This window comes from Pinus tabuliformis, chromosome 5_2 (genome assembly GCF_031772625.1).
Source record: "Pinus tabuliformis cultivar Carrire ecotype Pingquan chromosome 5_2, CPIR1, whole genome shotgun sequence".
NCBI classification, from domain to species: Eukaryota; Viridiplantae; Streptophyta; class Pinopsida; order Pinales; family Pinaceae; genus Pinus; species Pinus tabuliformis.
In genome coordinates this window covers 339,912,754-339,938,566 of record NC_142306.1, presented here as the reverse complement: position 1 = coordinate 339,938,566, position 25,813 = coordinate 339,912,754, and positions in this window count along the sequence as shown.

Genomic DNA, 25,813 nt, shown 5'->3' with positions numbered 1-25,813 from the left:
TGTTGATGCGATCTTGTTCAAAAAGTCTTCTACTGTGCTCATCGAGACGCCTGTCATGCTCTTCTAGCCTTGCAGCAAGCAGCCCTTGTTTTTCCTCTATCAGTGATTGTTGGGTCCTTATTTCTTCCAGCTCAAATTGAAGGTCTGCACAGTGCAGACAGTCCTCATTGCGTGCCATGGAGAGGATGAAGCAAAAAGGGGAAAAGGTCCAGTAGGCGGTGAGGATTTTGAAGATTGTAGAAAGTTTTGCAGACTGATTTGGGAGACCCGGTCAAGAAAGACAGCAGATCTTACTTTCTGAGCGACAAAAGAGAAGTATAAGTAGTGCCGGATGATGGCGCGCAAGCTTGGAGGGTGAATATTGAGGATAAGGGAGAATGGACCAGAGGGGGGCGTGTTAGCAGAGATCACTTTCTGAGCAACAAAAGAGAAATATAAAAGAGGCCGGATGATGGCGCGCAAGTTTGAAGGGAGAATACTGAAGATAAGGGAGAATGGGCCCGAGGGGGGCGTGCTGTAGGGGCAAGTTTGGAAGATGGAAGGCGGCCAGCAGAGGAGAAGTAATGAAAACAGAGAGTGAAGAAGGGATGGAACAGTAATACTAGCCTCCCCACAGAGACTATTCCTGAAAAACACCAAGACAAGGATTAGTGAAGAGATAAACAAAGCAGGGAGTAGCAATACCAGAGACTGATTTCGGCTTCGACTCTGGACGAGAGCGCCTTCATCAAACCAGAGTCGCTGCTCTTGCGCAAAGCAATGAATGGTAATTCTTTGCTTTCCTCTGCCCGTATTTATGGAGCGAAACCAACAATAGCCTGAGTGTATTACAGGAGACGGATCCTCTGAATTGATTAGATCTTTTCCTAAATCTCGATGGCGATTTGCTGGTGCAGTGTATTCGATCTTCCGTCCTTCGCTGAGTTGATTGGTTTTTCTTGGGATGTAAGTTGTTCTTTGAATCGATGCTTGAATGTGACTACTTATGCATTTCATGCTCTCTGTCAAGTGTCCTGAAGCTGTTGAAGCCATGCCCGTCACACGCTTGCTGGATCTGTGAGCCTGGGCAATGTCAGGATTGGCCTGTGTCATGGCAGAGGCTGGAAGGTATCTCTGTTATTGTGCCTCAACGCACCCTCCGGATTTCCAACTGCGTTATTCGCATGTTTGTCAGCTTCCCCATTGAACGTGCGAAGGATATGGTAGAATCTGATTTTTTCAAAGTGTTTGAGAAGGAGATTGATGCGTTGGATATGTTGCTGAAGGTTGCTGTTTGGTGATCTCCGATTGTGGTTCATGAAGCCAATGATTATGGAGGAATCTCCAAATACAAGAGCTTTTCTGATCCCCATGCTTTTTAATTGCAACAACCCTTGATAGAGAGCTAGGGCCTCTGCATTATTATTTGTTTTTTTTCCAAGACTCCATTCATAATTGCAAATTTCTTCTCCTAATTCATCTATGATGACACCTCCTGCGCCTGCTGGTCCTGGGTTGGCCTTTGAGGCGCCATCAAAGTATAAAATTGGGCAATTGCTACTCTGAATCCACCTCTTGTAGTCCTGGGTTGGAAGTCTGATTTCCCATTCCCTGGTCTGATTTTGATGCTGTCTGTCAGTTCTCTGTATACTCTGTTGATGTCCTGGACTGTCAAGAATATGCCTAATCATTGACCTCTCCTCAACTGAATAATCTGCTGCTTTGGTTGTCCCTGAGTGTTTTGCTGCAATTGTCTCCTGCGCCAAGAGGTGAGCTTTGTTGCATGTCTTCCATACATTACTCTCTTTGTTTTGGAAGATTTTTTTGTTTCTTGTGAGCCAGATTTCCATAGTAGGTTGTGAGGTATGATATCCCAAGTTCTTTTGACAATCTTGCTCCTTTTATCTTTCCAAGGGCAGTTCCTTCTCCAATCTTGAATTGCCTCTGCAATGTTCTGATGAGATTGCCAAGTTATATTGCCCAAGTTGGACAAGTTGATCCAGCATTTCTTCGCGAAGGTACAATCAAGGAATAGATGGTGGATGGTTTCCTCTGCTGAGCAGCAATTGGGGCAAATTGAAGGTCCATGTATCCCTCTCTTTCTTAGATTTTCAGAAGTGAGGATTTTGCCTTTTAACAGCAGCCATATGAAGAATTTGACCTTGGGGATTGCCTCAGATTTCCATATTGTTCTCCATTGATTCCATATAGGAATCTGATAAGTGCTGTTGCAAATGAATTGGTAGCCAGACTTGATGGTGTAGCTTGAGCCCGTGGGGTCCCATCTAAATCCATCTGCTTCTCCTTTTTTAATGGGAGCTCTGTTCTGAAGGTTTTTATGGAGGACTTGGTAGCTTATTTCTAAGTTTGGGGGAATAGCTGGAAATTCCCAGCTAGTCCAGGCTCCTGTGTCAACATCCCATTTTGAAATTTGATCCAGCCTCTGAATGCCCTTGCTATTAAGATAGAGAATGAAGGGAATGGTTTCTTCGACTGTGTTTAGAGGTTGGAAACCCATTATCTTATCAGTGGCATAATTTATACTGCTCCCTCCCCCGGAATCTTAGAGGTATTTTGTCTGAGAATGGGAATTGCTTTCTTACAGAGGTGCCAGATTTTAGTAGAATCTCTACTGGGAATATCAATATCAAGGAGTCTTTGCCTATTGTCAGAGAGATATTTGCATTCAATGACCTGTTTCCACCAAGCTTTTGGTTCATTGATTAATCTCCAAGCCATTTTGATCCCAAAAGCGAGGTTTAGAATTTTGGGGGCTCTAATTCCCAGCCCACCTCTATCTGAAGATTGAATTACGCTTTTCCAATTGACCAAATTGAATCTATTTTTTTCTTTTTTTCCTCCTTGCCATAAAAAGTTGCGGAGGGCAGTTTCCAGCTTATAATGAAAAGAGGCAGGAGCTTGGTAAAGAGTGAATCGGTATAGAGGTAAGGAGGAAATACCTGATTTGAGCAAGATTAATCTGCCTGCTGGGTTGAGCCATTGAGTTCCCCATTGCTGGACCTTCCTTTTGACTTTGTCTATTATTTCATTCCAGGTAGTGGCTTTTAGAGAGCCCATGGTGACCGACATCCCAAGGTAGGTGAAGTGGTCCCAGGTTGCTTTGTAGGCAACACCAAAAATGTTGGCTATGCTGTGAGCTATTTGATTGGAGATATTCCATCCATAAATACAACTTTTTTGAAAGTTGACTTCTCCCCCTGAGCACGCCATGAATTGATCGAGGAGGATTTTGAAGCGCCTTGCTATAGTAGTAGATGCCCCTCCAATGAGCAGAGTGTCGTCAGCAAATTGTGAGTGGTTGATATTCTTCACTCCGTTTCCGAACTTGATACCAGAGATGAGGCCAACTCTTCTGTTGTGTTCAAGGGTGCTGCTAAAAGATTCAGCCATCAAGATGAAAAGATAAGGGGAAAGAGGGCAACCTTGCCTTAACCCTCTTGAGGATTGAAATGCTTCGCAAGGGCGGCCATTTATGAGAGGCGAAATCCAGGGGCCAGAGATACAAGCAGCAATGGTGCTGATGAAGGCAGAATTAAATCCCATTTTCCTCAAGACAGCAAACAAGAAGGAGTGTCTTACTCGATCAAATGCATTGGCTAAGTCAAGCTTAAGAACGAAGCCTTTCTCCTGCCTTGAAGTGCTGGAGTGAATAGCTTCTTGGACCAAGGTGATGGTATCATGAATTTGCCTGTTGGACATGAAGCCTCCTTGATTTTCAGATATGAGGGAAGGGAGAAGGGGCTGGAGCCTAGCTGCTATAATTTTTGCAAAGATCTTGTAGGAAGTGTTACACAATGAAATAGGTCGAAATCTGGAAAAAGAAGTGGGGCGATTTTCTTTAGGAATGAGGGCGAGGAAAGTTGAATTTGTGAAGCCCCCCATTTTCTTTTTCCTTTGGATTCCATTCATCATTTTAACAAGGTCTTTTTTTATCAAATGCCAATGGTCCCTATAAAAATTTATTGGGAACCCATCTGGACCTGGAGACTTGTCTGGTTGTAAAGTCCAAATGGCTTTTCTGATTTCCTCCTCTGTTATTTCACTGTTTAAGCTGTCATTCTCCTCAAGAGAGATTTTTTCCGGTAGATGCTTAAGGAGCGCCGAATAGTCAGCGTCTCCTTGGTTTTCCGTGAGGAGACATTTATAATGGAGGAAGGCAGCTCGTTTGATGGATTCTTGGTCATTATGCTGGCTGCCATGGCTGTCAATTATAGTGTTTACATTGTTCCTTGTTTTTTTTGCAGTGGCCTGCTTATGAAAGTATGCCGTATTTTTATCACCTTCCTTTAACCATAATTCTCTTGATTTGATTCTCCACTTAATCTCTTCCGCTCTCTTGATTTGAATTAGCTGTCCCTGAACATCCCATTCTTTACTTTTCAGCTGATGAGTTAATCCATGGTCCTCTATTTGTTTATGAATCTCTTCCAAGTCCTGCTGTATTTTTTTCCTTATTTTTTCTGGCTCTTGATAGCTGACTTTTGCCCAATCCTTGAGTGCTTTCCTTATGTTTCGAAGTTTTGTTTCCCATATGTGATTTGGAGAGCCTTCAACATGATGCTTCCAAGTTGCTTCTATGATAGCCTCGGCCTCAGCGTTGTCTCTCCACAGAGGATTATACCTGAACGGAATTGGTCCCAAATGAGCTTGGGAGTCCAGCGTTAAGAGAATGGGGAAGTGATCAGAGGCTGTAACACTGAGAATTTTGGTGTGGCCGACAGCAAAGGAGGAGAGGAGGGCGACATTGACCAAAATTCTGTCCAACCTTTCCATAATGTTGCCTGGCCCCAACCTTCTGTTGTTCCAAGTATATTTCCTATTTTTTGGGATGATATCCAGCAGTTCATGTTCAGCCATTATCACTTCCATCTGTCTTCTGAAGGGATCGGAGGTGAAGGTGCCCCCCCTTTTCTCATTCGCATGAAGGATTAAATTGAAGTCTCCAGCGAGAATAACATTTGAGTTCTGTTCGTTGTCTATTTCTTCCTTCAGTTCTTTCCAACATTGTTCCTTGTCCCGGTAATGGTTGGGGATATAGACATTATAAATGATGAAGTCACAGCTCTCTCTTCCTTGTTGATAAGATTGGTCCTAACCCAGTTTTGATTGAGGACAGAGGATTTGCAGTCCCAGTACTGCTTATTCCACATAGTTGTGATTCCTCCAGAGGCTCCTCTGGAGTTGCTACTGGCCCCTGAGAAATTTTTTTGGGCATCTATAACTATTTGCATTTCGCTCTGACTTTGCTTGGTTTCCTGTATCAGAACAATTTCAGGTCTTTCTGTTTGAAGAAGATCTCGTAGGGCAGCTGATTTAGAGGGGTGCCCCATACCCCTGCTGTTCCAAGATAAAAGCTTCATCATGAGGCGTTCGAGCGAGGAGGTGCTCGCCTCTCATGATCTTTACCTGCTGTTTCTTTTTCTTGTGAACCTGTAATGAAGGATTCCATAGGGGTTTGGATCCCTAGGGCTATGTCCTTTTGCGTGCTTTCTTCCCGATGCTGCTTGGCTGACTTTCTTCCTGGTCCCGGTTTCTTATGGATATCACTGGAGGCGCCAATGTCTTTTGAAGAGCTTCTGGTGGTTTTGGGGGGGGGAGGATCAATGAGGGGCTGAGAGGGGGTCGAAGAAATCAAGGGGGGTTCAATCAGATCCGGAGATGGCTGATCAGACTGAGGATCATCAGAGGATAAAATAAGGAAGGGGTTGGAGGAGGAGGGGAAGGAAGAGTCAAGGGAAGGTCCAGGAGGGTTAAAAGAGGGAGAGGAGGGCCGGGGGGAGGAGGATCCCGGTTGTTCAGAACGTGGATCTTGTTTTGACTGAGGTGCTGCTTTCTTTTTTTTCACAGTTTCCCACTGTTCTCCTTGGTCCTCAGAATCAAGATTAGTAATTTTAGAGCATCTATTGGCAAAGTGGCCGTATTCGTGACATACCTTACATTTAAAGGGAATTTTCTCGTAGTCCAGCTGCTGTATGTAGCTCCAGTCATCCACCTTTAGCTTGATGGCTTCTGGTAGGCCTTTTCCAAGGTCCACTTCTACGCAAATCCTTGCACAAGCCTGCATGTTATCTTTAGGCTCGCTTCTGTCGATGTACTTGCCTACTGCATTCCCTATTGCTTTTACCGAGTCATCTCCCCAGCAATGCAGGGGGAGATGGGGAAGACGGACCCAAACCGGAACCGCATTCGGGATATCGAGTTCAGGGTCGAAGTCAGGAGTCCATTTGTTCAGATATAACCCTCGAGAGTCCATAAAATAGGGCCCGTTCCTGAATATCAGATCCTTATCTGCTTTGGTCTCAAAATGGAAGGTATAATAGCCTTTGCCGCAGAATCGAATCGAAATCTTTCCTTGAGTTTTATCAGACCAGTTCCTTTCCACCCATCTCTGGACTGTCTTTGGTGAAGTCCATAAGCCTGTGAACTGCCCTATGAGCCCTTTTTCTGCTAGAGATAAAGCAGCCATTCGTGGAAGAGAAGGAGGTAGCTGAACTTCTTGGAGAATATCAAGTTTCTTGACAAATTTTGATGTTGCTGGTTTCGGACGGGCGGGGCGCAGAGATTTTACCAAATCAGAGAAAGCTTTCTCTGCATCCCCAGAAGATGGATCAGAATGGGCCATGGCGGAGGCCAGGCCCCAAAACAGGCCTCGCGGCCCAGGCCGAGGCGAAGCTGCTGCTGCTGCGATTCTCCAGTCCCGCGCTCCAGCTCCGCGCGCGCTCCCAAAACCCAACTCCGTCAATCTCAATATTTTACTACTGTTTCTATATCCTTTCACTGGAGAAGACTATTTACTATTAATGGGCTGTTCAATGCAATTTGCCTATTATTTCATTATTACTTGCTTAAATTTCAATGGTTTTTTTCATTGTGACTCAGGAAGTCCTGAAATTTAGATAATGTCACTGGCGTGATTGTGTTTCAGAGAGTCGATGGTAATAATAATAATAATTCGCCTATTCATTTTCATTGATTCTGTTTGTTTGGATTAAAAATCAAGTTATTTTCTCACGATTGTCATCTACAAGATTTAATTTGGTTTCGTATTATGTACGTTTAATTTTTTATGGAATGTTTTTCATGAATTCATATTGTTACATATACATTTATTAATGCTAATAGAATTAGTAACAAAACTATTTTACTTTCTTGGCTTGTTATTTTAATTTTCATTTTTTATAAACAAATGTCTCTAGTTTATATTAAATGAACGATTATTTTTATTTAACTAGAAAATAATCAAGTCTTTTAATTAATTATATGTTCTTGGCTAAAATATTATAATAGATAGTATTTCTATATTTTATTTCTTTTATGATTTTTAATGTAAAATTCAATAAAGTGAGTTAAAATTTATTTCAGTTTGTTTAAAATAATTAATGAGTAAGCTACTTGTTATCCCTGCGAGAAGGCATAGCATCAGGTTATCACTTAAGCATAGCGGCGGCGGTAAGGCCGAAAATGAATGAGAGCCCTGAGCAGAGCTCAGGTAAGATCGACCTTTGCTATGCTCAGGTAAGTGACCTGAGAAGGTAAGGGCTATGCCGCTATGCTTATCCTGAGCTATGCGCCTGAGCTGGCCTTCGCTATGCTCGCTCTTTGAGGGGAATAAAGAAATGTCTTCGCTATGCTCAAGACACCTGAGCCTCAGGTAAGCTTCGCTATGCGTAAGACCGGTCAAATCTATGCGACCTTAGCGCCCTATATTTCCCCCAAAGCCCGAGCTAGCTCAGCTCAGGGTTCTTTCACTCACTATCGATCGTAGTTGCCGTAACAAATTATGAGGTTCCTCGAGTGAGTGCCGCGGAAGGTAATGCCACCGACTGCGGCGGGGCGCTATTGGCCGGCCCACTAATCGCTATATCCTCGGGCTTCGGTTCGGGCTCCGCGTTTCGAGTTCGTTGTCCTAACCGTCTCCTCCGCTCCACCGGAGCCCCTTATTATTTCATTTCTTATTTGTTCAATTCATAAAGCTGAATTTATTTTATAAGTTATTCTTTATGTATAAAAATTTAAATCATTCTTTAAATTTTTGTAACTTACTATTTTACACTAGTTAGAGATTTCTTCTGGTGATTCTACTAACTATATATTTGTACATAGTTGTTAACTCCTAACTAGTTGAAAATATTCACGTAGGATTCCTAGAAGACTTTTAATGATTTCTTTCTCGCAAGGGAAGGAAATATCTAGCAAATGGAGCACTAAACTCTTCAGGAACAACCACGTCAAATAACTTGGGTTATTTAAAGAACCTCAGTCTGGGCTGTCTCCTCTTGTTGACGAGTGGTTATCTCTGTCCGTCAACATAACCCCAAGAGTGGGATGCCTAACTTAGTTTGTGGTCTAGTTTAAGTCTATGATTTTGATATGTATAGAAGAAATGACTTTTTTATCTCATGATTCATAGGGTGTAGTATTAGAAAGGGGAATGCGTGAGTGTTACAATTAATTGATTGAAACCACTCTCTGATTAGAGTGTTGTCACATTCCATTGATAGGCATCTAGGCATGTGCAAGTGAAGGCTAAAGATACCATTTTTGACCACTAACTCTTTTTTTTGACATTATTTGGGATGATGTAAATAATGCATGTCAACGTCTCACTACTTCCTCGATGTGTCTCACATAAAAAATCATAGCTACATGTCCAATGGGCTTGAAATTAATTCTTCATCCCAAAGGAGACAAGCGGTGGATTGAATTGGAAACCATCAATAAACATGTGTAGATCAATGCCTTTGATGGGGCTTTATAATGGATTACATCTTAATTGTGGCACATCTTCAAAAACATTGATATGCAAAAAGTGAAAGGAGCTCAAGTTTCATCTTGTTTGCATTGGAATTAAATTGGGCTTACCCAAACTAAGGCCATTTTTAGGGATTTTTCCTTTAAGTATCTCTTTGAGCCTTTGATGGGGCTTCGCAATGGCCTACATCTAAATTGTGGCACACCTTCAAAACCATCGAGACACAAAAAAGTAAAAGGAGCTCAAGTTTTATCTTGTTTGCATTGGATTTACCCAAACTAAGGCCATTTTTAGGGCTTTTTCCTTTAAGGAACTCTTTGAACACCATATAATTTAATTGGGGGAAAACTTACCCAACATGTTATATCAAAATAAATTTTGTTAACCATTACTACCAACATACAAATATTGAAAGGGGGTTTGTCAATCATTATAACCCAACATGATAATATTGAAAGAGAGTTTGTCAACCTTTATAACCCAAGATGCTAATATTGAAAGAGAGTTTGTTGCTTGTCAATCACAAGATATGATAAAGGAGGAAAAAGTGGCCATGCAAATTTGCATTGATATCATGCCTTGTAGTTTGTCTAAACCATAAACCTTTATGTGATCCACTGCTCACCTTAGATGGGTTGTTTGCGACCATAATCAAGATGGCTGTTGATAAGTGTCCAAGAGTACAATTTCTCTTGTGCATTCTACAAAGTCACTCATGATTTCTTTTGGACATGATATTTTGCAAGTTTATCTAAAGGCCAATTGAAATAAAATATTAGGGAACATTATCAATAATGAAAATGTTGACATTTTTCCAAGAACCCAAGATATAGAAAATATCATAAATGCACCACTAATTATGTTACTTAACATATCCTACAAAATTATTGTGAAGGCCCCTTGGCTTTGAAAGTAAAGTATCTCCTCCCTCAATTCATTTGGTTGAAACAAACAAGATTTATCAAATAACACATTACTTTGGGCAATTGTTGTTTGTGTAGGAAGGCATGGAATGGGCCCAAACAATTGGTTTTAACAATTTGTACACCAAAAAAATGATAGCAAGAAAGCATATGATCATGTGGATTGACAAATTATGCTAACACTTCTTCATGCTTTGAAAATAAGTCCTCACTTTTTGCAAGCAATCTGAACATTATTTGTTGTTTTTTTTTCCTTACATGCCTCACCATTAACCATATTAATTTAGAAGACACTTCCATGTTCCAATCCATTAGACAAGGCTACTAATTGGCATTTGTGTTGTATGGCATGGTAGTAGAAGCCTTAGGCCACCTTAACAAAATAATGCGTTTAGGGTACATTTGGGACATCTATCTCCTTGGTTGTGAAAAGTTATAGTTTACTAATAGGTACTTCACTAAAAAATCATTCTCAACTTTTCAAGAGGATGAAAATTCTTATCAAAGTACCATTGAATGGTTGGACACCTTTTTCACTTGCCTTAAGTTCTAATATTTATTCGTGTTGTACAAATGTTGAATGCTTACCAAATTGGTTAGCCAATTCAAGCTGGTTTGGGATTCAACTACGCTAGAGATACAATTCAGGTTTATAGGATTTCCCTTTGTGTTTTAAGCTTTCCCCATGGAGCTTTGGTAATAAATGGTTAACTAAGTTCATCAAAAGGTGGAAAAATGGCCTTGTGGATTACGAAACCCCTTCCATTCATTGCTAGATACCAAATATGCACCAAAATGTTGGAAACCTCTTATGTATATTGCCCTTGTTTTCTTTGTAGTTTCTTATACCAAGATTGAAAATGTTCTTCAATCTTTTCTTTGGGTTATTGGTAAGGGAAGAAAGGTTTCTATTGTCCTCTAGAGCCTTTGGCACACTCCAAAAGATCAAGGAGGTTCAAAATCATCAAAGTGAACAAACATGCCCTAGCCTTATGTGCCAAATGAATTATCAAGTGTATGGAAGGAGATAAATCTCAATTTTTTTTTCTTCATAATTAAGTCATGTTAAGTGCACTCTATGGGCAAAGTGTGTGGTGAGGCCTCAACTTCTAGACCTTGATTATACCATGTTGTGTTACAAATAGGAGGTTCATTCATAGCCAAAAGAATTTCAAAATATTAGGAAGCATTAAACTCTTCATACACTAGAAAATGGAGCTTTTGAAGAATACAATTTCAATTAATAATTTTATTATGTTTCTCCTATTAACATAATTGTTGATTAGATGTAGGGCGATTTTTTTACTAGACCTTCCCTTTCACCTCTATGGAAATTGTTGTGCAAGTTTTTGTGCTTGAAATTATAGTGGAATACACGTAACTTGTGGCATCTTGGAATTGCTTTTATGACTATAATTTTTTCTTTCCTTTTGTGTGGTTTTCTACATTGGTTGTGACAACATATAAGTACGAACATACCATAATCCTTATGTAAATGGGGCAACCACAAGGGAATGGTTTATCCTACTAAAATAATGGTTGATTTTTTATAGGGTGAATATGCTTGCTTCCCGTCTTTCCCCTTATCTTCTATGAGATGTGTTGTGTGGGTGCATGTGTGTAAAACATATAATTAGAACCCCTTCACAAAGCACTCATTTTCATTTTTTTTTTATAACTTTTTACTTTAACCTTAGATTTGGTTGCTTGCTATATTGTTGGAAATATATTGACGATGGATGCAACTTTCCTATTATACAATTTTTTTTCTTCTAGTTATCAACATATTTGTAGCAGTATTGAAAAGAATGAAAAATGACACAAAAAATGCATCATTTCATATTTTTGGCATAACTTTTCACCTTTACATTGAAAATCAACACTCCTCATCTCATTAGAAAGATCTTGATGAGTGATAAAACTTTTCTATTTTCTATTTTTAATTTCCCAATTGGTTTGTACATGCTTTCAAAATAAGGAAAATAAATCCTCTAAAAAATGTCAAAATATTTTTTACCCTTATTATGAAAACTTATACAAATATGTTAGGAATTAGAAAGTATATTCTAGTCAATTTATATGCATTAAATTATTAATCTAGAGCTTCGTTGTGAGATGTCATGCACTCTATGTGTAGGCTTACAATTTTTTACATTAAATTATCAATCTAGAGCTTCGTTGTGAGATGTCATGCACTCTAGGTGTAGGCTTACAATTCTCTCTTGTATTCTAATATGCTTCTACAAAAATGGAAATTGCATCACTCATTACACTTCATAAATCCAAAGCTCACTCAATAATGTTTGGAAATGATCATGTACTCAAGCGTCAATCAAAATACTAGGTCCTTGTTGTCACCAAGTTATGTGTTGGCTTGATTTAGGCAAATCCTCTTTCCATGAATCCTTGCAGATAAAAGACGACTAATCTATAAATGGAAATTACAAATCTATTTACACATGGAATTATTTTATAACCACTATATATTGTACTTACAAATGTAGAAACTCATATTACAATCATATGTTTGATGAACAATTTTTGTAGTAGTACTCCATTTTAATCAGTTCAAACATGGCTCAAGGAACAAGTGCTTCATTCATAAATTAGGAAATAAAATTAGAGTGAAATCAAATAGAAATGAAGACATTGACTACGTCAAAAAAATATATCCAATCATTGAATTGATATATACAAGTCAAATTCATAGTCTTTTATTTAGTTCAAGAGACTAAAATGCTCCTGCAACAATATTCTTAAGCAATTTGTTCAATACCAATTAGTGAGTAAATGATTCTTGTAGATGATCGATACAATTATGAATGAAAGCATAACAAGAATTAAAATGCTAAACTAATGAACACAAAATAAATCAAATTTGAACAATAAATGTAATATACTAACTTAACTAACCACAAGAGATGCAATGCAATTTAGACCATATTATGGAGTCCTTCCTAACTGGGTAATGATGCAAGAAGATTTATAGTACCACAAAATAATCACACCAGAATTGAGAACATATGCCTTTGCATTATCAAAATCATGTTCACAAGTGCACAATGATTTCATTCAAAAACATGATATCTTTCCCCATCCATCTAATCCCCCTTATGCTTTATACGTATTACATATTTTAAAACAAGGAAAGGTTCTTCAACCATTCTCTTATTTTTTGGATCCACCGAATGGATATAATAATTTGATGCTAAATACAAAACATCAGATAGATCCCATGGGCTAAGTTTAGCTTTTATTGATGAAGGACGTGTTAGCCAGGATGCTAACTCCTAAATTGATGCATTTCATTAAGATGAAGGTAATTAAATACAAATTGAACGATAACCCTTGGGATCCACATTTTAATGTCTCTTCCTATTCTAATTTTCTATTTACATATTTACAAATTTTTGCCCAATCCTAAAAGATTATGTGTTAACATTCCCCCCCTTAATATGAAGGGATGTTTGTGAGTCCAAGCATCATTCTTAATATTTCAAACTTTTCTCTTCCAAGCACTTTGATGAAGGTATCTACAATTTGCTGATTTGTGGAACAGTATCATAAGTGAATAGTCTTTGCCTCTACATGGTGTCGAATCAAATTCTACTTTTTATTGATATGTTTGGTTCGATCATGGAATTTTGAATTCTCAACCAATCTAATTGAAAAAATATTTTCAATTGAAAGAGGATTTGAGTGCAGTTGTTTCTCCAACAAATCTTTAAGGATTTTCCTTAGCCACACAATAACTTTAGTTGTTTCCGCATATGCCACATATTCGACCTTTTTTGTGGAATCTGTTAGAATTGACTGTTTGCGTGACCTCCAGGAGGCAACTCCTTATCCAAGACTCACAATATGAATTGAAGTAGATAATCCATTTTCCTTATCTCCATCAAAGATGAATCAAAGTATCTAATCAAGTTGAAGTCATCCACCTGTCTATAATTGAGTCCAAAGCCTTCAGTTCATTTCAAGTACTTTAGAACTCTTTTTGAAGCATACCAACAACCGTCGCAAGGATTTAGCATATACTTGGAAAGGATTCCAACAACAAATGAAATGTCTGGTTTTGTAGTGGTGAGGGAGACAAGAATTCCTACAAGCTATCTATACTTAGTTGCATCCTCAAATTCATTTCCTTCTTTATATGCAAGATTTAACATTTGTTCCATTGGAGTGGAGAAATGATTGCATTCAACCACGCTACATTTGTTCAATAAATCTCTAATGTACTTCTTTTGAGAGAGGAATATATATTTCAGATGTTGAGTCACTTCAATACCCAAATAGTAGTGAAGATGTCCCAAATCAATCATCTCATTTCCTTTCTTCAATTTTTTCTTTATGGTTGTGATATAATTTTCATTGCTCCCTTTCACCAATAGATCAACTACATATATCACAATATAGACAACAGTTTTTCAACTTTCTTGGCAAATAAATTTGCATCATCAAGATCAATGTGTTTGAAATTCAGTTTCAAAAGATGCTCAATCATTTTTTCATTCTAGGCTCGTAATGCTTGTTTTAGGCCATACAAGGATTTTATGAGTTTACATACTTTATGTGAAAAAACAAACTAGCAAAAAATAGATTAACAAAGAAAAAATATTTGACTATAATGCACACACTCATAAATTTTCATTATCAGTAACATATATTTATACATAAGGGTCTCTCAATTATTTCCTATAATCTCTCAAAAATCACTTCGTAAATATTTCCATAAATCTCTCATGAATCACTCATAAATATCTCCACAAATCTCTCACTAAAAATTAACAACTTTAATATTTTCAAATGGATCATTATTCCAACATTTCTCCCCCATAATGATCATTTGGAAATATTCCAAGGTCATCTCTGAATTTGCATAAATTTTCCGTGGATAGTGCTTTGGTGAACTTCATCAACTACCTATTCATCTATTCTACAGTACTCAATCTCAATCACTCCTTGCTGAACCAAATTTCAAACAAAATGATACTGAATATCAATATGCTTGGTCTTCTTATGAAAAACTAGATTCTTGGTCATTTGAATAACACTTTTATTATCACATATCAACTGAGTGGGTTGCTCTTGTTTCTCATGTAAATCCTCTAGAATTCTTCTCAACCAAACTGCTTCACAAGCTACGTTCACTGTTGCTTTATACTCTACTTTTGCTGTGGAGAGAGACACTGTAGGTTGTTTGTTAGTACTCCAAGCAACTACCGCTGAACCCATGCTAAATGAATACCCTGAAGTTGATTTCCTGTCATCCATGCATCCAAACCAATTTGAATTTGCATAACTAATCAGCCTGAAATCTTCTGTAGATCTGTATACCAAACCATAACCAATTGTTCCATGTAGATATATTGAAATCCTCTTTGCTGCTTTCTAATGCATTTCCTTGGGTTCTACCATAAATCTTTATACCATACTCACTGCAAATGAAATATCTAGTTGAGTTGTATTAAGTAGATCAAACTTCCAACCAATTGATGATACTAAGTAACATCAACTAAATTGGATTCATCATGTCCGTATAACTTCAACCCAACTTCCAAAGGATTTGTTGATTTGCAACTCAACATTTTGAACTTCTTCAGAATGTCCCATATATACTTGGCTTGTGACATGAAAATACCATATTCCTTCTGCCAAGCTTCAATACCCAAGAAATAATGAAACTCACCAAGACCTGTCATCTCAAACTCAACAATCATATGTGACTTAAATCTTTGAAATAGTTCATCACTATTCCCTGTGTAGATCAAATCATCAACATATAATACAACTATCAAATGTCTTGTCCTTACTAAAATATATAGATATTTGGATTAGATAAACTTTTAACTAAGCCATGATCCTGAAAATTCTTATCAATTCTTGAATACCAACCCTTAGCGCTTACTTAACAACATATAAGGCCTTCTTGAACTTATAAAAATAATCTTCTTTTCTTAGCACTTCAAAACCCTCAAGTTGCTCCACATAAATTTCTTCATTCACATAACCATTCAAAAATGATGATTTATAATCCATCTAAACAATAAGCCATTTGTACTGAGCAACTAATGCAAGAACCATCCTTATTGTATCCAACTTTTCCATAGGAGCAAATGTATCAGTGTAATTAACACCTTATTTCTATGCATAGCCCTTTGCAACTAAACGAGCCTTATACTTATCAAAATTTCGATCATATTTATACTTGGTTTTATAAATCCATTTAGTGCCAATCACATCTTTTCTTTTTAGTAATTTGACCAAGTTCCATATTTCATTTTTCACCAAGGCATTCAATTAAGCTTCCATAGCTTATTTCCATTTTTTCTTTCTTGATGCTTCTGCACAATATTTTGGTTCATCCATTTTCATTACATGTCCCATAAGTGCATCATTCACAAGAGATTTGAGATCTAGTAATCCTTCTTTCAAAATTTCTATCCAAGATACTTCTTTCTGAATGACCCCTTTCAAGCCACTTAGGTTTCTTCTTAACTTCATCTATCTTTACTGACTTGGAATTTTATTCATCACCAATATTCATTGCATCTTTCCTCAATTCAAATTGTACATGTTCTGGATGATAGATTCCCTGCTCATCAAACAAAACATCTATGCTTATTATCACCTTCCTTGCTTCAGGATCAAACAACCTGTAACTTCTTGTTTCAATATTGTAGCCAATAAATATACACTTTATGCTTTTATCATCCAATTTATTCCTCTTTTCCTTAGGAACATGTGCATATGCAATACAACCAAAAACTTTCATATGTGCAACACTTGGTTTGTATCCTGACCATGCTTCTTCTGGAGTCAAATTCAACACTACTTTTGTAGGACATCAGTTAAGAGTGTATACTGCTGTGTGTACTGCTTTAGCCCAAAACTCATTTCCAAGAGACTTAGTTTTTAACATGCTCCTAGCCATTTCAACTATGGTCTTGTTTTTCCTCTTTGCGACTCCATTTTGTTTAGGAGAGTATGAATTGGTAAAATCTTGCTTTATTCCTTTCTTCCTGCAATAACTCAAAAAATCACATGACTTGTATTCTCCCCCATTATATATTCTTAGGGTGAAAATTTTTATACCACTTTGCTTTCCAACTAAAGCTTTAAACTCAATGAAATGAGAGAATACTTCAAATTTCTCTTGCAAAAAATACACCCAAGTCTTCCTGGAATAATCATCAATGAAAACGAGAAAATAACATGCATTTCCAAAAGAAACGGTCTCCATTACACCACACAAATATGAATGCACCAATGCTAGATGTTCTCTAGCCTTCCATGTTCTATTTGAGAAACTGTCCATGTGTTGTTTCCCAAAATACACCGTTCACATACATCATCATCCAACTTAATATAAGGAAGACCATTCACCATGTTTTGCTTTCTCAACAATACCAAACTATGAAAATTCATATGTCCTATCCTTAAGTGCCCTTACTTTTTGCTTCTTCTGTTGCTTTCAAACTCTATGAATTACTTGAGTCAAAAGAGCTTGAAATTCTGTCTTCAGTCATTTTGCCTCTCACCACAACTGCATTTTGATTCAACTTATCCATGTTTAAACACTCTTTATTTTCAAACACTAACTTATAGTTTTGCTCCATCATTTGTCCTACAGAAAGTAGGTTCTTCTTCAATGTTGGTGTCAACAAAGTGTCCTCAATTAAATTCATCTTTCCATGAAATTCTGGTATCGCATCTGTGCCTTTCCCCTCACTTCAAAAACACTATCATCACCAAATATGACTTTACAAGAATAATTCTCATTAATTTTGGTAAACAACTCCTCTTGAGATGTCATATGAGTTGAACATCCCGAATGAATATACCATGCTTCACTTTCTTCACTATGTGCCATCAAAATTGAGATGAATAACTTCTCATTCCTAGTTTCTTCAACAAATGTATTGGCACCCTTATGCTCCATATCTTGCATTTTTTCATAACAATATCTTTCAAGATGGCCAAATTTTTGGAAATAATAACACTGTGGTCCTCCACCTCTTCCTCCATTTCTACCTCCATCTCTTCCTTGTCCTCTTCCACGAGATCCATCTCTGCCTCTTCCTCTGAACTGACTGGGATTCCTTCCTCTACCTCTTGAAGGAGATGCATTTCCTTGTGAAATTTGCTGATTTCTATTTTGATTTTGATTCTAATATTGATCTCTGCTCCTTCCTCTTCCTCTATGATTTGTAGAAAAAACATGTTCCACTTGCTCAGATGGTTGATTTTCTTCAACAGTTAACAAGAATCCACTTAATTCATCAATTTTCATTGTATTTAAGTCTTTGGAGACCATAATACTAGTGGTGACCATCTGAAACTTAGCAAGATAACCTCTTAAAATTTTCTCAATTAGCCTTCTTTTTAGAACATCTTCACCTAATGACCTCATCTGATTAACAAGATCTTTCATTTTTGTGATGTAATCATGAATAGGTTCATTACTTTTCATATGGGTATTTTTAAAATTCCTCCTTAATGTTTGCAATTTAGCTACAACCACACCTTCATATGTGTTCTTTAAGATATCCCATGCTTCTTTGGATGATACTACACCATTGATTCTTGGAAATATAGATTCTTCAACAACACTTCCTATAAGTGAAAGTGCTTCATTATCCTTCTTAATAAGTTACTTAAGAGATTTATTTTCATCATCACTTAATTCTTTGAATTCATCAGGAGAAGGCATAGTGTATCCATTAGTTACAAGTTCCCATAAATCTTTAGTGATGAATATAGGTTGCATGCATTTTCTGACTGGGTTGTCATGGTTTAATTATGGTTAAATGTTGGTTATAAGCATGGTTAAATGATGTGCTCTTATTATGGATCCTATACTTGATTCAATAAGTTATTGTATGGCTATATGAATGCATGGATTAACAAACGTTGTTCCAGCTAGCTTGAGGGGATGATGCTATTTCTTGATGATTCTTTGATGAAGTGAATGAGACAATGATCAAATATGCATTCATGACCTATAGTTATTATGTTTACTATATATTTGGAGAAATGATTATCATATGTTGGTTATGTTTGGGAAAGTTTTGAGCCTAGTGTAGGATGTGTAGATTTTTGATTGCCTCAGACTTGATTTTGGAAACTACTAGGAAATTATGGGCAGTGGCCTGCAGGCTAGCCTTGAAAATGTGACACTGATTTCGCAAGCCTAGTCATAGTTATGAGAATTTTTAGCTACAATCACATGGGGAAGGCCTGTATGAGTGACTGGAGTTTTCTATCAACATGCAAAACTTGGCATGTGTGTGGCTTGGTTAAAGTGCAACAAGAAAATACTAATTTAATTTTGTCCTTGAATTAAATTGGGAATAAAATTGTAATTCCACATCTCATGACAACTTGTATTAGTTAACTAAGTTAATTTGACTTAGTTGGCTTAGTTAATTCTAGTTGAGGGTCTAACTGGATTCATGTAGAGTGTCTCCTATAATTAGGAGCACAACTTGAGTTTATTTTGATTTGTAATTAATTAATTCAGTCTGAGTTAAAGTCAGTTAAACTAGTTCCAACTGATGGAGGAATTAGTGGGAGGTATAGTAGTGTGGTGCTTCCTGCAAGTCCAGTGGGGTGATGCCTACAGTCGAGTGTGGTGCTGCCTGAAGTACAGTGTGGTGCTGCCTGAGGTGCAGTGTGTTTCTACCTGAAGTGAAGTGTGGTGTTGCCTGCAGTGATCAACCAGTAAACTGAATATTCACTCATAATTAACTCGTGCATGTCAGATAAGAGAAAGGCCCAGTTGAAATTGGAGTTCAGGGATAATGTATTATCAGTTGTATAATCATCCGAGTTGTACAAATGGTGCATGCAGTGAGAGGAAGGCCTATGAGGATTTCACAATTATTAATTGAGGAATTCCCCAATTAAATAGGGGCTAATTCCTTGAGGAACAATGCAAGGAAATATGGACTTTGGAAAGCAAGAAATTGGTTAAATATTGGCCAAGGCTTGTCTAAGAGGTAGTGAGACAGATAAACATAGTGTAGAAGTTGTTCGGGCTTGAGAAAAGCATTGTAATATTCTCTTATTTTCTAACTAATGAAATATACAGATAGAAGGGGGTTTTAGCTGTGGCTTTCCCCAAGAAATAACTGTGTTATGTGTTGATTGAATTATTTCTCTTGTATGTGTTGTGATTTCACGATCGTTTAATTGTTTTCGCTTATGAGTAGAGTAGATTCAAGTCAATTGTTTTAGCATATTACAATTAGTAGTTTGAATCTATGAGAAATTTCTACATAGTATCAGAAAGAAAATCACTACAGAAGAGGAGAATATGAGTTTGTCTTTTGCAGGTGAAATCAAATTTGCAGTATCATACTTCAGAGCCAGCAGGATGTCATTCTACAGATTGAGACTCGAATATTCCCTTGAGGGTAGTTTGAACTATATTGCTTGGAAGGATAGGATGGAGGCAGTGTTGGAAGACAATGGGCTTAAGGAATTCATAGAAAAAGATATTCCTAAGCCTCCAACAATTGAAGCTCAAGATCTGGCAGAGTGGAGAAAATGTGTGGAAAAGGTGAGAAGGATTATCCTAGAAGGAGTTCGAGATCATATTGTCTCGAACCTCCACGGTAAGGAGACTCCATATGTGATGTGGAAGGCCTTGATAAACCTATTTCAAAACAAAAGTGACCACAAGAAGCTGGCACTAAAGGACAAGCTCAAAAAAATCAAGATGGAGAAGGGCGACACAATACCAAAGTACTTGACCAATTTCACCCAATGTCGGGATGAGCTTCGAAGTGTCGGTGTTGCAGTCACTGTAGATGATCTGGTGAGCCTAACACTTCTAGGACTTCCCAAGAGTTGGAAAAACTACCAGGACTTAGTTAATGGGAGGGAGAAGCTACCAGAGTGGGAGCATTTGTGGTCTGACTTGGTGCAAGAAGAGATTCGACGGAACACCAGAGATGGATCCTCATCCAAGCATGATGATGAGGAGAACTGTGCCTTAGATGGAAAGGCGAAGAAAGGGAAGGGGAAGTCATCCAAATCCAAATTAGATTCTAGTCAGGGTAGCAAGAAGAAGGACATATCAAAGATTAAATGTTTTCACTGTCATGAACTGGGACACTATGCCACGAAGTGTATGCAGAAGAAGGTCAAAAACAATTCCTCAGGAGGAGTGGCAGGTGAAGCTCTTGCTTCAAAATTCAAGTTGGATTTCACCCTCATCACTTGCATGGTGACATCGATGATGGGTAGTGTGTGGTACCTAGATAGTGGAACCTCATTCCATATGACTGACAATAAAGAGTTCTTCAGTGACTTGGAGGATAAGGACCTCCAGATGCACATTGAAATGGGGGATGATTGGAGGTATAACACGACCAACATTAGTACTCTTACCTTTCAAAGGGATTCTAGTTCTCCTCTCACATTAAAAGATATCATGTATGTTTCGAGTTTGAAGAAGAATTTGGTTTCAGTTTCCATGTTGGAGGACTGTGGCTACCATGTGATATTTAGTAAGGGAAAGACTTTCCTTCGTCACATAGCCTTAGGACAAGTGAAGCGGATCAAGGTTCAAGTGAAGAAACTCTAAAAATTGGATGTAGAAGAATGTGCTGGTTTGAGCACAAAACCAGAGAAGGTGCAAAGCCGAGACATCGGTGAGTTGTGGGATAGAAGATTATGCCAATTGCACCATGGAGCTTTGAAGATAATGCAACAAATTTATACAGGACTTCACAAGGGTAAACTAGAGCAGAGAGACACATGGAAAGGGTGTACATTGGGGAAGTACACCAAAGATTCCTTTCATGATAAAGACAGTCGAGCGTAAGCGATCCTTGAAAGAGTTTACTCAGATGTGTGTGGACCGTTCTTGACATCCTCCACGACCAAGCACATGTATTATGTAATATTTGTAGATGATTTTTCTTGTAGGTGTTGGATTTTATTCATACAAAAGACAGATTAGATGTTCACTAAATTATGTGAATTTAAAGCACTTGTCGAGAAAGATACTGGTAGGAAAATTAAAGCTCTCATGAGTGATAATGATGGAGATTATGTGTCAAATGAATTCAAGAAATTATGTCCATCAAAAGGCATTCGATGAGAGTTAATAGAACACCATAATTCACAACCAAATTGGGTGGATGAAAGAAAGAACAAAAGTATTGTGGGAGCTGCATGGGCAATGTTACATGATCAGGGCCTACCGTTGCACTTGTTGGTTGAAGCATGAAACACAACTGTTTATGTGTAGAACATAAGTCCTTATCGAATTCTTGGGATGAGTACACAAGAAGAATATTTTTTAGGTAAGAAACCAGATGTGGAACACGTTAGGATATTTGGTTCATCAGTCTATTTTTATGTTACTAAGGATGCATGGAAAAATCTAGAGCCAATAGCCGAGTTGGGCATATTTGTGGAGTACACTGATACACCTCACAACTATTGGGTGTACATGCCATCTCACAGGATGCTAGTGGTTTGTAGAGATGTGAAGTTCGATGAAGAGAAGGCTTGTTCCCTTGAGAGGAAGATTCATTTGCAATGGAAAAGAGGAGATTTTAGCTCCTAAGGAAGAAGCTCAGGATGGTGTGGAGCAACCACATGTGGAGGAGTAGATAGTGGAAGAACCCACTCATGCAGAGATTTCTAGAGATGGAAGGAAGCACACCAGAGAGGCTGACAGATTGATGCATGATGCTAGAGAGAATGTGGGAGCACCCACATCACGACACAGGCAGAGGAGGTCACTAGATTGGTACATTAGATACACGGCTCTGATGAGCGAGAGTGTAGAGGTTGAGCCATCCTCATTCGAGGAAGCAGTGCAAAAACCACTATGGGTTGATGCCATGGTTGAGAAGTATGACTCCATTATTAGAAACATGGAAGTGGTCCTAAGACCAATAGACAAGTCAGTGGTGAGTTCCATATGGATTTACTAGGTAAAGCATGCAACAGATGGGAGTGTGGAGAAACACAAGGCCGAATTTGTAGCTAGAAGGTTCTCTCAGGTGGAGGGAATTGATTAGAATGAGACATTTGCTCCAGTAGCAAGGTACTCTTCAATCCAATCTATTCTATCACTTTCAGTGCAAATGGGATGGAAGATACATTAGATGGATGTGAAGACAACATTCCTCAATGGTGTGATTGAGGAAGAGTTACTTATTGAGCATCCATAAGGATTTGATACCTTCAACAAAGAGTTGCAAGTGTGCAGACTCAAGCGAGCACTGTATGGACTAAAATAATCACCCCGTGCTTGGTACACCAGGATTGACAACTATTTCACCGGGTTGGGATTCACCAAAAGTGAAGAAAATGCGAACCTTTAACACATTGCAGTTTAAGGTAAATTGTTTATTATAGTATTATATGTTGATGACTTGATTCTAACAGGTGATGAGAAGCTGATAAAATCGTGCAAAGAGTATCTTGCAAGAGAATTCGAGATGAAGGACCTTGGACTCATGCATTATTTCCTTGGTATGGAAGTATGGCAAGGAGATGGGGAACAATTTGTCTCTCAGGGCAAGTATGCCAACGAGATACTGAAGAAGTTCCACTTGGAGAGAAAAAACCCATGGAGACTCCTCTAGCAAGTAATTGGAGGAAGGAAGATGCTACTTCAAGTGAAGTAGTGGAGGCTACTATTTACAGGCAGCTTATGTGTTCAATTATGTATTTGGTGAACACACAACCAAACATTTCTTTTGCAGTTAACCAACTTAGTCAAGCAATGGTTAAGACAATCAAACTCTATTGGAAGGAAGCTAAATATGTGTTGAGATACATCAGAGGCACCACTCAGTTTGGTCTTTGGTACAGACAGATAGAGGGAGTGAAGCTTCAAGGCTTCACAGATGTAGATTGGGTAGGGAGTTTATCCAATTAGAAGAGCACATCAGGGGGAATCTTTAGTATTGGGTCAACAAAAAATTATTGGTCCAACAGGAAGCATAGATCAGCTGCATTAAATTCAATAGAAGCAAAGTACATGGCTATTAGTCAAGAAAATTGTGAGACTATTTGGATGAGGAAGATCCTTGTTGGGTTATTTGGTCAGCAAAGGGACCCTAAAATGATTTATTGTGACAATCAGAGTTGTATAAAACTCTCTGAGAATCCATTTTTTCATGATCGGTCTAAGCATATCGACATCCGATATCACCATCTATGAGATTGTGTGCAGAGGAGAATCATGTTGTTGAAATACATTCCTACAAAGGAACAAGATGCATATATTTTGACTAAGGCATTGTGAAAATGCAAATTCAAGTTTCACGGAGGCAGGATCAAGGTTGCAGATAATCCATTTCTTGTTGAGAGGGAGTGTTGAAAATGAAACAAGAAAATCCTAATTTAATTTTGTCCTTGAATTAAATTGGGAATAAAATTGTAATTCCACATCTCATGACAACTTGTTTTAGTTAACTAAGTTAATTTGACTTAGTTGGCTCAGCTAATCCGAGTTGAGGGTTTAACCAGATTCATGTAGAGTGTCTCCAACAATTGGGAGCACTATTTGAGTTTATTTTGAGTTGTAATTAATTAATTTAGTCTAATTGATTTAAAGTAAATTAAACTAGTTCCAACTGATGGAGAAATTAATGTGAGGTATAGTAGTGTGGTGCTGCCTGCAGTTGAGTGTGGTGCTACCTGAAATATAGTGTGGTGCTGTCTAAAGTGCTGTGTGGTACTGATTAAAGTGCAATGTGGTGCTGCTTGTAGTGATAAACCAGTAAACTGAAGATTCACTCATAATTAACTCATGCATGTCAGATCAGAAAAAGGCCAAATCGATATTGGAGTTCAGGGACAATGTACTCTCAATTGTATAATCATCCGAATTGTAAAGATGGTGCATGCAGTGAGAGGAAGGCCTATGAGAATTACACAATTCATAATTGAGGAGTTTCCCAATTAAATAGGGGCTAATTCCTTGAGGAAAAATTCAAGAAAATAGGGACTTGGGTAAGCAAGAAATTGGTTAAGTAGTGGCCAAGGCTTGTCTAGGAAGTAGTGAGATAGATAGAGATAATGCAGAGGTTGCTCGGGCTTAAGAAAATCATTGTAATCTTCTCATATTTTCTGACTAATGCAATATACAGATAGCAAGGGTTTTTCGTTGTGGCTTTCCCCAAGAAATCATTGTGTTATACGTTGATTGAATTCTTTCTCTTGCATGCTTTGTGATTTCACGATAGTTTAATTTTTTCTGCCGATGAGTAGAGTAGATTCAAGTAATTTTTTTTAGCACATTAAACTTAGCAGTTTGAATCTACAAGGAATTTCTACACCATTGGGATGTGAGCTCAGTTAAAAAGAAGTTCTAACTCATGATTTGATCACCAGAGGTTGTTGGATGACATCTGGGTGACCTGGTATTCCTGAGAGGTATCAATAAGTTTCTGGTTAGTATAGCCCACTTCGACAACTAGAACTTGGATGTTGGGTCATGTCATAGTAACTCTCAACTCATATTTGCTTGGAGAGCTTGTAAATGCGTGTAATTGTTGGATGGGGTAGTTACAATAGGAAAATTTATGCTCGACAGGGGTGGTGGTGGGGTTGGATGGGGTAGGGGTTGGCATAGAGTTATAGGAGAACAAATTAACGTGATTAAGGTTGGGGGTAAGGGAAGTTTTTCAAGTGGAGAGCTGGTTATGCTGAGTTGGTATCTAAAACCAAATGACTGGTTTGAGTCTGGTTCATACGACAATTCACCATAATAAGGATGGGGATAAGGGTTAACGAAGTTTATCCAAATTGAGGCTGACACCTAGGAGGAAAAAGGGAGATGACATGAATAAGAAGAGAAATGAGAGGGCAAAGAGGCAAAGGTAGTGAATGGGATGGAGTTGGCTAAGCTCGAGTTTGAACACTAAGGGTAGGAAGAATCGAGGGCACAGGGCTTGACCAGGGAGGTTGAAGAAATTAAAAGGGATGAGGGTTTGACGATTCTTTGTGGAGGAATAATGTAAGAATATTGGGGAGGATAAAAATATCAACATTTAAAGTTAGAGGGGGGGAAAGGAGGTTGAGAGGAAATGGACTTGGAGGAATAGAAACAAGGAGCATGGTGAAGGTTAGAAGTAAGATTCATTTTTTTTTTCTTTTTCTT